Source organism: Gymnodraco acuticeps, unplaced genomic scaffold (genome assembly GCF_902827175.1).
Source record: "Gymnodraco acuticeps unplaced genomic scaffold, fGymAcu1.1, whole genome shotgun sequence".
NCBI classification, from domain to species: domain Eukaryota; kingdom Metazoa; phylum Chordata; class Actinopteri; order Perciformes; family Bathydraconidae; genus Gymnodraco; species Gymnodraco acuticeps.
The window spans coordinates 578,921-593,347 of NW_022990940.1; the positions used below are offsets into that span (position 1 = coordinate 578,921).

The window sequence follows — 14,427 nt, forward strand, 5'->3', positions numbered from 1 at the left end:
TAAAAGACTGAAATGTATTATGACTGCCACAGCTGTGACCAGTTTATAAATGCAACATGAACTTTTGAGAGTGCAGAGAAAGTGTAAAATGCTAAACTGGAAACCTTCAAGTGAATTTTGGGGCTATTGAGATTGAAAGATTTGATCAAATTTGGACTGCCAAAAAACTCAACAAAACCAGATTATTGAATATTAGATTTGACCGCGCATTCATAAGGGGGCTGAAATTCAATTGGTTGTCAGTCAGGTGTGCTTCAATCATGAAACATGGCAACATGTCTCCATGTCTCCATGGCCACTTGCCTGATGTGACAGAGAGAGAAATGGTTACATTTTCCATCTTGTTTTAACAAAGGAAAGGGAGATCAGAAAAGTACTAATCTATGTCTCAGTCATTATCTCTGAGGGACAGTCAGACTGTAAGAAAGTCTTCTCATGCTGTAGTCTGAATATAGTCTAAAAAGGCTAGAATTAAAACAAGATAACCATAAGTGATTATATTGTGAAATCTTATTGACATAAATAGAGAAAATAATTGGGAGATGCATCAATCGTCTTGTTTAAAATCGTTCAAATGCATCAAATCCCAACAATTATTCAGTTTGCCTTTGAGAACTTTATGTTGAATTTTAAATGAATCTCTGAAAATAATGTTGGTTTAAAACCCGGTGCCAGTGTACACCTTTTATGTTTAATTTGACTGGAGAGGTCAAAAACAATCCTTGTAGAATTAAAGATAACTTTATTATGAGAACTTCATTAGGGCCACCCTGAAGACCACAAGATTAAACACACTGGTCTGACTTAAACATTAAAACTTGTGAAGTAAACTCTGATTCATGTTTGATGTAAAGATCTACAAATTAAAAGTCTTAACTCAATCTCACCCAACCTGTTGTGGTAAAACAACAGGTTGGGTTTTCTAGCTGGTTTTACTTTGGAATTCATCCGGCAACATAGCTTTAAACTTTCATAAATCCCCTCCCTAAGTTGAAGGTAAGGTAATGCATGTTCACAGTATATGAGTACTGCACTGCATCCTTTTATTTTTGAATAAAAAACTTTCCAATGATATCAGAAGATGGCTCTGGCTTCCGATGAGCAATACAACAGCTTGAAGTAAGAGCGGGCTTTGATAAAAGTGTTTCTATTACCACAGCTACTCAAGCAAAACCGGCATATCAACTTTGCATGTTTCACTGAATCCCGGAAACCCTTTCATTCGTCTAAAAGCCATCTGCTAGAATACTGATTAATATTATCAGTCAAAAAGCCAATAAGGATTTCTATAGGAAATGTTTATAAGAGCTGGCAGAGGAAAGGTTGTTTGCTCTTTCCACTATCATTGTATGTACAAATTGTATAGGTTTAGGTAATAATACTAAAGTGGTTTATCATCATACAACCCAAAATCTTCAAAACAATACCATGCCAACATTTATGTTTGATTTGGGCAACATTGCAGTCGTAGAAAGCGGCACATGTTTAAGCAAACTTAATATCAAGATTGTTAAGACCCATGTTTGAACTGATATTACCTTAAGCATACATAAATGACATGATGTAGACCTCAACAATTAACAATGTCGTTTTTAAGTGTGTAATATTATGCTTATTTTCAGGTTCATATTTGTATTAAAACGAGAACCGAGTCTGTTTTCAAAGGTTAGTTGGCCTGCTCTGTTGTGATTGGTTAACAACTTAGAGATGTCCCGCCACATCACATCCCAAAAGAACACAATACAGGAAAGGGAAAACCCCCACAGGCGTAATAGGGACCCTTTAAATGCAGCAACTACCTAATTAGGATATGTGTGTGACTCATGCAACTATCTAGAGTCGTTTCCCTCCTCAGGATGGGATGTCAGGCCTGTTGGCCCAGTTAGAGAGACGCCTCGGTGCATGAAATTGACCTAAAGATTTAGCCTGTCTCGGATTCAAAATACCTAGAATAAAATCCCAGATGAGGAATTTGGACATGCTTTACTTTTGTTTTTTTCTTTTATCTCTCACTTGCACAGTCTCCAGAGTTTCCTATTTCTGTGCTGTCATCTTGCTTCAGTGGTATTTGTTGCACAGAGAACAGAGATCAAGAGTGCTTCTGCATTGATTCTTTTGCTTTGTTATGACACTAAATTCAGCCTCAGTGCTCTCTCCTAAATGAACAAGCCCCACATAGACACATGCACACACACGCACAATGACACATGACAGATAGCTATGAGCACATAACTTGATGGGAGATGATTTGTTATTTTGAGACTATTGATTTGTGAGTTATGCAATGAAACGAGTCTCTTTCAGAAGCATCCCTCCAGCAATCCATTTTAACATGCTTTCACTTTCATTGCATACTAATGACACGATCGATACATCTTCTAGGACGCTGACTGCACAGAAATACAGTAAGAATACAAGAAATACAAACACGCACAAATATGACAAGAACACTAGTGTGAGTTGACAGTGTTTTACATGTTTGGTTCCCAACACCGAGACTGTGGAAGCACAGTGCTTCCCCAAATCTCATCCATCATCCAAACATCTAGCAAAAAGAGAAATACATTATTCTATTTTTAGAGGGATGTTTCCACAGTATATGCCTCCATTATCTTGCAACAAAAAATGGTCTGGTTACTATGCAAGGCAGCAAGTTATCCTATCAGCAGTGAACATCATCTACAGATGGGGTAACGAGTAATGGAAAGTCATTTTTACCAGAGGCTGTTTTCCATGTAGGGACGCTGCTGCGCTGCCAGCTCATCTAGGACAAATGACTGCCTCTCGCCCAACTCATTACAGTAACCTAAACCAAGTAGCTGAGTAGCCCCAGGTGAGGGCTTTGGATGTCTGCCCCACTGCTGACCGAACAACATGCAGCAGGAATTACATTACTGTTTTTTACAAGTCTACTGATTAAACGTGGGTATAGTTTTCAATCAGGGCGTTCACACAAGTTTTATACTGATTACACATTAATGATATCATGCTGTGTGTATGATTAAAGGCTAATGTGTGATAAAGGAACTATGGCATAGTAAAAGAAAAACCGTCCTGGTGTTAGTAATGTAAGTAGAATTAGAAGGGGCAGATATTCACAAGGCAATAAGTTAAAAAAGAGCAATGTGTAAGTGAGGCTGTATAGTTAAAGGAACAATGTAGACATTAAATGTGTTTCATGAAGTTCAAGTTGAAGGAACGATCCATCCCTCACAGTCCATATTGTGTTCTCTTTGCAATGCCATCTTTTATTAATTTGGGCTTGCTTTTATTTGATTGGCCACCGCAGTGCCATGTCGGATCATATCCCTTTACGTCTATAAAAAAAAAAAAGGAGGCTGCGTATTTCATTTAGTGCTAGAGTCCGTTTAAAAGCTGTTGGAGATACAGCAGCGAGAGAGAGAGAGAGAGAGAGAGAGAGAGAGAGAGAGAGAGAGAGAGAGAGAGAGAGAGAGAGAGAGAGAGAGAGAGAGAGATAGAGAGAGAGAGAGAGAGAGAGAGAGAGAGAGAGAGAGAGAGAGGTGCTGAAAGGTGCTGAAAGCTGGTTTGAAAGAATTATGTGACACAAACAAAAGCTCAAAACTCTGATAGAGGACAGATTAAGAGTAGCTTTGGTAATGGAGTAAGTTTGAAGACTTGAGAAGTGATGCAAGTGTAATAAGTCGTCTTGTACCTAAACATTGATGATCACAGCGGTGACTGGTGATGCATTAATGCTTTACTGGCCATTTTAATTAGACACAATTATTAAATAGCTTAGCTTTAGTCGGGGGTGGGTGGTAAATACTTACAAAAGTTAATTTTCTCTTTGGAATAACTTCCTTGTAAGTGCCCAACTCTACATTGTGCATGAAATGACAAATGGGCACACAGTCAACTCTTTCTGGCAGTAATTCATAAAGTTGTCAAAACTTTTAACAATATATTAACTGAGCAGTCGTAAACAGAATGTGTACACAGACTTTTTGTTTATATATCTAACATGCCAAAAAAAATATCCAGCCTGTCTTCCAGTGTCTTTATTTTATGGAGTAATAAACTGCAGTAAATAAAGCAAAAATAAAGCTTCCTTTGAATTTAAAGCTATGAATGGTTTAACTAGATAATAAGAGTCTCTTAACAGATAAGCAGTAAAGGAAGTAATTGCTTTTTCATGGACTCAAGATTTTGAATTTCTACCATGCGGGTTGCACTAACCAAATCCAATCACATGGATAGCAATTATACTCTTCAGTGAACTCCTGACATGGTTCAGTTCCAAGGTAATCACATAAACTACTAATTACTCTGATCCATACTTAATTTCCTCCCAGGATGTCGATGATGTTCTCTGTATGTAACGTAGCTAAAGTTTTGTTAAAGTCATGTACAGCTGGCATGTATAGCACCTGTGACTCTATATAACCAATAACAGTTAATAACAAAAGAGTTGGAGTGTGTTGCAGTCAAATACAAATGTGTGCACTAACCCTAACCCCACAACTCTGACCTAAAGCCAAAATAAATTGATATATTTTCCGTGGGAACTATACAGTATATCGCAGGTTATAGTGTAGAAGAGAACATTGGCGATGATATTCATACATGTGTCTGCGTAATGTAATTTGATTTCATGTGAATGTTGTATTTTAATGAATTATTATGTAGCACCACACACGTTCCTAGTTTATGTAGCCTTTCCATGTCTCTCTTTTATTCCTATGTTCTCAAATATTTACAACATTTCAGTGTATTTTAATGAAATTGCTTCACAACTGTTAAATACAATGGTTAAGTACTTGTAGATATTGGAATCTACTCGTCTTGTCAGGCCAAATTTGCATTGTGAAGCATAAAGGTTATTTCAATATATGTTTAAGTTGTTAGGGAGTTGAATTAGCTTAGTAGTTAATAACACATCAGGTTTGTTGTATTTCACTTAGACCTTAACATCTGCATTAGGGTATTTGATATAATTGTTGTTTATCAAGGACATACTGTATAAACAAGCATAATGTATGGAGACTAAAACTGTGTCACAAATGCTACAGGTATTATATGATTGCTAAAACATGCAAACTGTTCCACAATAGTCTTACTGGCCCATTGAGAGTTTAAAATATATTTATCTAAAAGTAACAAATAATAATAAGCATAATACTGATGTTAAGTAATGTGTTGTTTTGTTGTAAAGCCGACCCCAGAGGCATTGCAGAGAAGGACATGTTAGTTTAACAAGGCCCAGGAAATAAAGGGTTTGTTTCCAGTCAGTGACACAGAGCTGGGCCAAACACAGGAAGGAGCCAAGCATTGTTTTTGAATTCCTAATGTTTTTATTTTTGACCTGTCTCCGGTTCCATATGGAGGCCTGTCCGACAGCAAGAACAGATTGCATTACTGGACTGGTCACAGAGAATGGCTGCCGCTAACAAGTTGTCGCTCCTCCCTGACCCTTGTTTGTAAGTGAGTGTGTCCCTGCGGTTGCCTGTGTGTGTACATGGATGTGTATTTGTGTACGTGTGTGTGTGTGTGTGTGCCTGTGCATGTTCTCGCGGGCGTGACCCCGAGTGACTTGTTTCCAATAAGGAAATTAAATCCATTGCGGGATTTTCTTTCTCCCTCCCAGCGAACCATTTCCTTTTATTACTTCACCTACACTTCCCTGAGCCACTGGGTGCGCTCCCACGCTGCACACAACTCCAAGACAAGCATCGGCAGCATCTATCTTGTGGACAGAAGTGCTGAGTGGCTATTACTTCTCAGCAGACCACATAAAAACCACAGCAATTAAACGCTATTGGGCCATTTGACTTTGTCCTCTTAGAGGGGAAAAAAGAAAGAGCGAGTGAGTGAGAGAAGAAAGGCGGGTAGAAAGTGGGGGTGAAAGACAGAAAAAAGATACTTTGACTGATCCTGCTTAACAGAAAGAAATATTTTTATGTCGGTAGTTTGAAATGCGGTAGGATAAATAAAAAAGTGTGAAAGTAGCTGTGAAATTAGAGCGGATGAATTACAGTACAGTACCTGCTCTCAAAGGGACATCAGAGAGCTCTTTAACTAAGGTACAATGGAAAGTAAAAGTAGGTGCAGCATGGGAGTTACAGTGAGGTCTCCACTTTTAACTAGATTTATAGTTTAAGTGATTCTGCTGGAGCTGCATTGTTGTTCCGCCCGTCAGAAAGAAGCTTAAATCACATCCAGTGCATTTCAGATTGCTGTACTGAAAAACATCTTTTGAGTTATGTCTTTTTAAATCTATTTTTCCAAACTGAAGGAAATGGCTAAAATGGAGGAGTGCCAATGCTGTAGTGCAGGATTACAGTACACTTCTGACCATCTGTATGGGATGTGTATTTAGTCTTGGTGATGCATTTATAATCTCCAGAGACAAAACAGGAACTGAAAGAAATATCAACTAAAAGTGGACGCAAAGATAAAATCATATCAGATGTCAACATGGATTGAAACTGATGTCAGCCAGCTACTCATGAGGCTCCTGTGGAGAATGAGTTCAATGTGAAAATACAATCAGCCAAGAGCTGCCTGAATATACAGGGAAAGGTTTTTACAGCTTTTCTATGAATACACATTGTTAGTGAACATTAAGTCAGAAATGAATGTTTGCTCAAAATGTTGATTAAAAAACGTAACGCATGGGGCATAAATGTAATATCAGTACAAACTTGCTGTTGCAAATAACTGAGGTGCTAAATGTAGTGTAGACAGGGTTGGATCACGTACAACAGTAAATATTACATTTCAGTATGTTCATCATCACCATAACCTTGACTAAATTAAATGAATCTACAAATACATCTCATCAAGAGTGCATTTCATCCTTCACTGAATACAAAATATCTTTATTAGCTATTGAAATTTAGTACAAAATTAAACGAAGTACCTAACTGGTAGACAACTGGAGCTGGAATATATATTTTCTTAGTAGTTCTCACTGAAACAACATGATGAAAGAATAAAATCATCTCACATTAGGAATAAAATCAATGAGAGATCTATTAGATTTTGGCTTCCACAATGTAAATTAATCAAACCTGTCTTTATATATTAGAAAGAACAATATTGCATAAACTCATGTCACATTTTTTGCCAAGTGACTTAAAGTACTTCTTCAACTCAATTTTTATTTGACCATCAAATTCAGAATCAGACTTTAATTGTGCTGCTACAGAGACATTTACGGCATTGAAGCAGCAAATGTACAGTGGAGATAAAACACAAAAGGAAAAGAGTAGACTATATTAAATAAAAAGGCAAGCACACATTATTCAAAAATATAAACAATAGGCAAGACGAAGACAAACAAGTACACCATGGTGAAAGATAGCATTATTTTGAAACATAAGTGAATGTATAAAGTATCAAAAGATCTGAGAAGGTTAATAACCTGTAAATAAATGGTTAAATAATAAAAAGCTAATTTCCCATAAGTGTATATTGCATGTAAGCTAGTATTGCACAACAGTTTTCGTATTATATATATTTATTTACAGAGGTGTTATTGCACAACAGTGGTAGTAGTCTTAACAGACCAAACTTCATCTACCACCATATGGCCGACATAGAAACAGTTGTTCTTTTGTTGTTTTTCGACAGCAAACAAGCTCGGTTTTTCTCCGTGTGATGTAGTGACAGCAGTATTGCAAACTCTCCAGTCAATCCTGTGACTGTCGTTGCTGCCACAGTGGAGGACTGTCCCCATTCATCAGGGTGCGTACGTGCGTTTCAGGCACCTAAAAATAAACGTCTCAAACCTCTCTGCAGGATGAGGATGACAGCGCATAAAAAGTATGTCCAGAAGTGAACCAACACTGAAAATTACGAATGGCTGCCTGTCTCATCACCTAAACAAATCACATTAGGTATCTTCCAAAACTGATTATAGATGCTGCAGTGTGGCCCTCTCCTCTACAATAAGTATTTCTATCCATCTTTCTCTGTCTCTTGATACATTTCTCTCTTTCTGCCCTTTTCTCAATAACTTTCTGTCTTCCTCCCCCACTCCCACTTGTTGTCCCTTTGCCTTTCTATACTTCAGTCTCTGTCTCTGAGTGAACCGCTTCGTCTTTGTCATGTTCTGTCTCTCTGCTGACCAGACAGATATATTTAAATGGAAGCTAAGGACAGAGTGTTGCATTATTCAAACCCCTCACAGAAACGAGTGTTGGAAACAATGACAAGGCAAATCCCATTAAAGCAGGCCATTTGCTGAGACAACTAATCCAAGGCCACATTGCAGCCAAGTGAACAGGCAAAGACAGTTAACTTCCACACAAATCATTTCTTTTGCATCTGTTTTTAATATTTAATCATATCTATTTAACATAGAAATATTCCAACCTGAGTCATCTGAGAATAGCCACATTTTCAGCATTACTACAACTCACTACATGTAACAAATGTCCAAACCTGACACCTTCAAGTTGCAACACCCACCACACCGTTAGTGTAGGCTAACATGTGCTTTGAGACCCGGGGGCAAAAACTGAGTAGCCAGTTATTCAGCCTGTCGTGAACCTCAGTGGAAATACCTGTCACATCACAAACTTAATGTGGAAAATCAAGGCCCTGGAACCAATATCCTGGATACAGCCAACTGGCTTACAACACACTGATGGAGCCCTCAGGGTTACATTGAACACTGCGTGGGATTCCTATCATCAGGATCCTGCTAATCTTTCTGAGTAGTGTTGATGTTATACATGGGGGGTAAGCAAGCAATATTTCTCCTTTTTCAACTTTCCACGACCATTTTTTATATTAAAGTTAAGTAAAATAGGGTGTGGCCTGATTATGTACATACATGTAGAAGTCCTGAATTAAGAGCTTTTTAGTCTGAGTACAGTTCTTTGACATTTTACCATTAACAAAAAAGCTCAAAGCAGCTTAAAGTTCACAAAGAAATTAATTGGACAAATAATAAAAAAGGGAGTATTTGATCATTTAAAGGTCCGCTATTATACTGTTTTTCATCAATATATTATAGGTCTCAGATATATACACAACATGTCTCTGGAGTGTTTTGCTTGAAATACCAAACAGATCATTGTAGCATCCCATCAACCCCTCTGTTTCAGCCCTGTTTCAAAAGTGCTGATTCTCTGTCTTTTACTTTAGATGAAAATAAGGAGCCACTCCCCTCTGAGAGATATTTGGTTAAAAAGAACACAATGGTGCTCTAGGAGGAGATTCAGGTGATAAGGGGAGGGGGGTTACCTTGATTGGTGATCGTTATGACATAAAGTGGCCAAAATCTGATCAGCTCATTTTCAGACAGGTTTTTATATAAATGGATCAGGACAAAAAGAGAGCGAATCTTTTTTCCTGAGACTTTCAGAATCTCTTTACACAGAGAGGGGACACGTGTTTATGTATGAAAGACATGAACAAGTGGATGTTGCATAATAGGTGACCTTTAAAAGCTTTTTAGTCTGAGCACAGTTCTTTGACATTTTACCATTATCAAGAAAGCTCACAATTTGCAAGCAGCTTAAAGTTCACAAAACAATTAATTGAACAAATAATTAAAAAAGGGTATTTTGATAATTTAAAGGTGGCTAAGCTAGTGTGGCAACCATGACACAACACACATTGTAAGAAGGCAGTTGGTGATTATATTTCCTTTTTATTTTACACATTCAAAAAGTATTTCTTCTTGCTCTTTATGTTGAGCTAAACAAGAACATGTTGCTTACTTTGCATTTGTTTTGCACTTGATATATCGACATTCTAACGTATGCAATGTGGGCATTATTCCTTCAAGAATAAACCAGGGCTGTATTGAACTGTGGCATCACCTAACATTTTGTTACCAAAAATATTGACGGACACTAGCTGATTAATCGTAGCACTCTTTCTGACCTTCTGACATAGTGATCTGTTAAAACCACAGGGAGGGGAGTCTTGTGATTTTATCCAATGAGAACAAACATGTTGCCAATAGCTTTTGGCTATTTGGATGTGCAAGTAAGCACACTGTTTCCCCGGGCCAGATCGATGTTTCTTGATTAGGGTACCCGGGCCAAAAGGGATGCAGCAACTTTCCCTATTCGTCAGCTATACCCAGACCTATTTTCATTTAACACATGCACGCATAAGTATGCAGATACACACCCGCACGGGCACGCACAAACATTAAACACAAAAAGACAAACTGATGTGTCACCGACACACACATGTCATTTGTCTCGTGGCATTTAGTACAAACGTGAGATAGTGTAGAGTCCAGCTAAAAATCAATGGGCATTCGCAACAATCAATGGCTGGTTTCCTATGAGAACTAATTAGAAAGGCAAACATGGCACGCCGCCTCCTTCCTCCTTGCTACCGACCACTGTGAGCTCCAAACTAAGTGCTTCTCCACAGTCAGGGTCAAACTAAAGCCTAATAAAACAGTGATTTTCAATGATCGTCATAGTTGTTTATGCGGTAAGACTTTTGAATGACCTTCAGAAGATGAAAATGAGCTCATTTGCTTTCATGTATTTTGTCACTATGAGACTTCAAACATTTAAAATAGGTCACTTCAATGAAAGGATGAACTCTGTCTTGCTCCTGTTAATTTACCTTGAATATTTTCACATCCTGTTTTCCCTTTGAATGACTAAGTCTCCCTTTCTGAGTAATTAGTCTATTAGTAATGTTGATCACTGAGTAACAATGATAATGAGTTACATCACTTTTTCTGTTAGACCCTGCAAGTGTGAATCAGGCTTTCATCACTATGATGTTGGTTCATTAGCTAGTTTGTTGTGTTGACAAATGCCTCATTGTGACAGAGAGGAAATGTCTGCAATAGGACAACATGGATTGAAATGTTGTTTTTAAATGTATTTTCTTAGCCTGTACAGTATATGTATTGATTCCCTTTATCGATCTACATGTCTCTTATGTGCTGTTTACACGAGAACGCAAACGGTTGTATCCGCTACTTTTCTCTTTCGTATAGCCCGTTCGTTCACATGAGGCCGTAACAGAAGCAAGGAAACGGACCCCACAAACGATAACGGATCCCAAGGTGGATAGATCTGCAAACGCAACGCTCTGGGGGGCCAAACGGCTCTGTGTGCACGTCCTATATGATAATTTCCTGATAACGATGAAGCCATAGCCCCGCCTCTCCCCACCTCAGCTGCTCACTGCTGTAGCATGGTCAGTAGCTACTGTCAGTAGCTACTGACCATGCTACAGATGTTAGTGCAAAATCTACAGCTCCTCTACCACAACCATCAGCAACAAGTGGACATGGAGAATTACATGAACTACAGGGACGTGCACAGGTACGGGCTAATGTTGCCCGGGCAACGGCCCGTTTGGCTTTTTTGGCTGACCTGCCCCTCTGGAGAGAGCGAGAGTTTGTTTTTATTTTTTCTGTTGTGGCCGAATCAACATGATAAGCCCACAATTAGTATTGCAGCGTCTCGCTGCGGGAAACACACTTTGTCAGGGGCAGCGCTGTCATCTGCCGGTGCGTTAAGCACCTCAGTGTCAGATTTTGGAAACTTGATTTTGAGTTCTCTCATGGCAGTTAGGGTATAAGGGACAAACCAGGGGACATAACTTCCTCTTGATACGGTCAGTTATTTACAAAAAAACACCTAAATATAGCTTACTTGTTGTTATTGTGCTTCTGTCTTTCTGTGTCTTTTCATCTGTAAACTCCCTCAATGGGGCCGCTCTCTCTCTTTTCTTGATCGCCCTCTCACGGGTGAACAGTTCAATGTCCCGCTTCATTGTAGGAATTCTGCCATGTCTCTACCACTTTAGTTTTGACCATCTCTGTTATTAAGTTATGGAATACTAAATAACTAAGTAATTAGATACCTTACCGTTACTGCACTCATAAAGAATGATAAGAATAAGAATAATGCGTATTGAACGGGTTTCATTAATTAGTGAGTTTATTTAAGGTAATTAGTTAGAGGCCCTATTTTATCAGTATCTGCACATCAGTTACAATGGTCAAACTACATAAGAACAGAATTGTCCCCATTTTGTCTTTAATAGTTACTAACATTAGATATTTTAATGAGATATGGACCGCAAAACAAAAAATGTCCCTGGTTTTCATTTTTAAAATCAAGTTACCGAATGCAAGTAGTCGCATTCGCTTATTTTGTTATGAGATGTGAATTACTGTTCAATTTAGTTGATGTAATAATCGTTTGGTTTCTTTCACATTAAAAACAAGTTACAATTTTCAAAAGGTCTTTTTTTTTTATCGGGGGGAGGCCCTTTTTCCAGTTTAGAGCAACAGCCCCACCAAATGTCTGTGCACGTCCCTGATGAACTACATGTTGCTAAATCCACCGCGGGACATAAACAGAAGGGCAACCATGGCAACCATGCTCTGGGGTCTTCTTCGCTGCTTTTGGTGTATTTTGTGGCAAAAGTACAGCGCCACTTACAGGCCCGGCATATGTACTACAGCGTCTCCAGTGCTTTCGAGCGGTCTCGTGCGGAAGTACAGCGCCACATACAGGCCCGGCATATGTACTACAGCGTCTCGAGCGCTCCTGAGCGGTCTCGTGTAAACGGAAGACTTTTTTTATATCGTATTCGGTTCGTTTGCGTTTCGTATGCGTTTCCGTTTGCGTGTAAATGGGGTCTTAGAGTTTCTGAACTGCTTACCTTAATCCCCATTAACTCCATTAACTCCAAATCCAATCCATTTTATTAAATGATACGCCTATCTACCAATCTACAGGATAAACCTCTGCCCCTTTGGGTATTGCTGTACATTAGACCATGCAGAGACTCACAGATTGACATACTTGATGAATAAACCGAAGACTATGCTGCGAGGCAATTCAAGCAGTGTGGAGTCATCACTTTATACTTTGCTAATTCTTGACAACTCTGAGAAGGATTGTCTGCCTGGGGCCATTTCCGTAGCTAAAGAGAGGGCGGTAAATGTAGCTTCTGTTTGAAGGGCGGAAAAAAGGCATTAGATATTATCCTTTGGTTTAACTGTTTCTCAACTAAATCAGCCCAGATGAAAAATGAGAGTCGGCTTCATGGCAACAAGTCAGGATATTAACAACACTGTACGGAAATCATTGGCTAAAAAGGACTGAACCTCGTGCCCTGCTGAATGGAAGAGTGACTAAGTACGGATGATATACTGCTGAGGAAGTGGCAAGTTAATACATTACCTTATTGGAGTCAGCTACACAGTAAACCTATTGCAAGAAGAGTAATGGTGTCTCTAGATCATTGAGATATGTGGCACAGCGATTGGAACAGCTTCTAAAGTATGTGCTCCAATGCTAATGTGGCTAAAGGGGGTATCCAGGGAAACAGACAGATAGCAAACGGGCTTATCTGAAAAAAGTGTCTAGCCACAAAGAAAACTCAAGCTGTGCTAAAGTGGACGTGTTTCAGAAGACATTTAAAACGACAGGAAGAAGGTATGAAGCAGCAGCAATCAATCATTAGCATTAAAAAGCAAGGAGTATGATTTTCTTTCCATACATTTTAAATATTATTATACAGTGGGGCAAAAAAGTATTTAGTCAGCCACTAATTGTGCAAGTTCTCCCACTTAAAAATATGAGAGAGGCCTGTAATGTTCATCCTAGGTATACCTCAACTATGAGAGACAAAATGAGAAAAAACAAAAACCAGAAAATCACATTGTCTGATTTTTAAAGAATTTATTTGCAAATTATGGTGGAAAATAAGTATTTGGTCAATAACAAAAGTTCATCTCAATACTTTGTTATATACCCTTTGTTGGCAATGACAGAGGTCAAACGTTTTCTGTAAGTCTTCACAAGGTTTTCACACACTGTTGCTGGTATTTTGGCCCATTCCTCCATGCAGATCTCCTCTAGAGCAGTGATGTTTTGGGGCTGTCGCTGGGCAACACAGACTTTCAACTCCGTCCAAAGATTTTCTATGGGGTTGAGATCTGGAGACTGGTTAGGCCACTCCAGGACCTTGAAATGCTTCTTACGAAGCCACTCCTTCGTTGCCCGGGCGGTGTGTTTGGGATCATTGTCATGCTGAAAGACCCAGCCACGTTTCATCTTCAACGCCCTTGCTGATGGAAGGAGGTTGTCACTCAAAATATCACGATACATGGCCCCATTCATTCTTTCCTTTACACGGATCAGTCGTCCTGGTCCCTTTGCAGAAAAACAGCCCCAAAGCATGATGTTTCCTCCCCCATGTTTCACAGTAGGTATGGTGTTCTTTGGATGCAACGCAGCATTCTTTCTCCTCCAAACACGTCTAGTTGAGTTTTTACCAAAAAGTTCTATTTTGGTTTCATCTGACCATATGACATTCTCCCAATCCTCTTCTGGATCATCTAAATGCTCTCTAGAAAACTTCAGACGGGCCTGGACATGTACTGGCTTAAGCAGGGGGACACGTCTGGCACTGCAGGATTTGAGTCCCTGGCGGCGTAGTGTGTTACTGATGGTA

The 14,427-nt window shown here is 39.0% G+C and overlaps 1 protein-coding gene across 2 annotated transcripts in view; it reads right to left on the minus strand.

The window, feature by feature from the left end:
* tnr (tenascin R (restrictin, janusin)) overlaps positions 1–14,427 on the minus strand; it is a 224,754-nt gene that overhangs the window by 149,986 nt on the left and 60,341 nt on the right. The gene's annotated exons all lie outside the window — the stretch shown is intronic.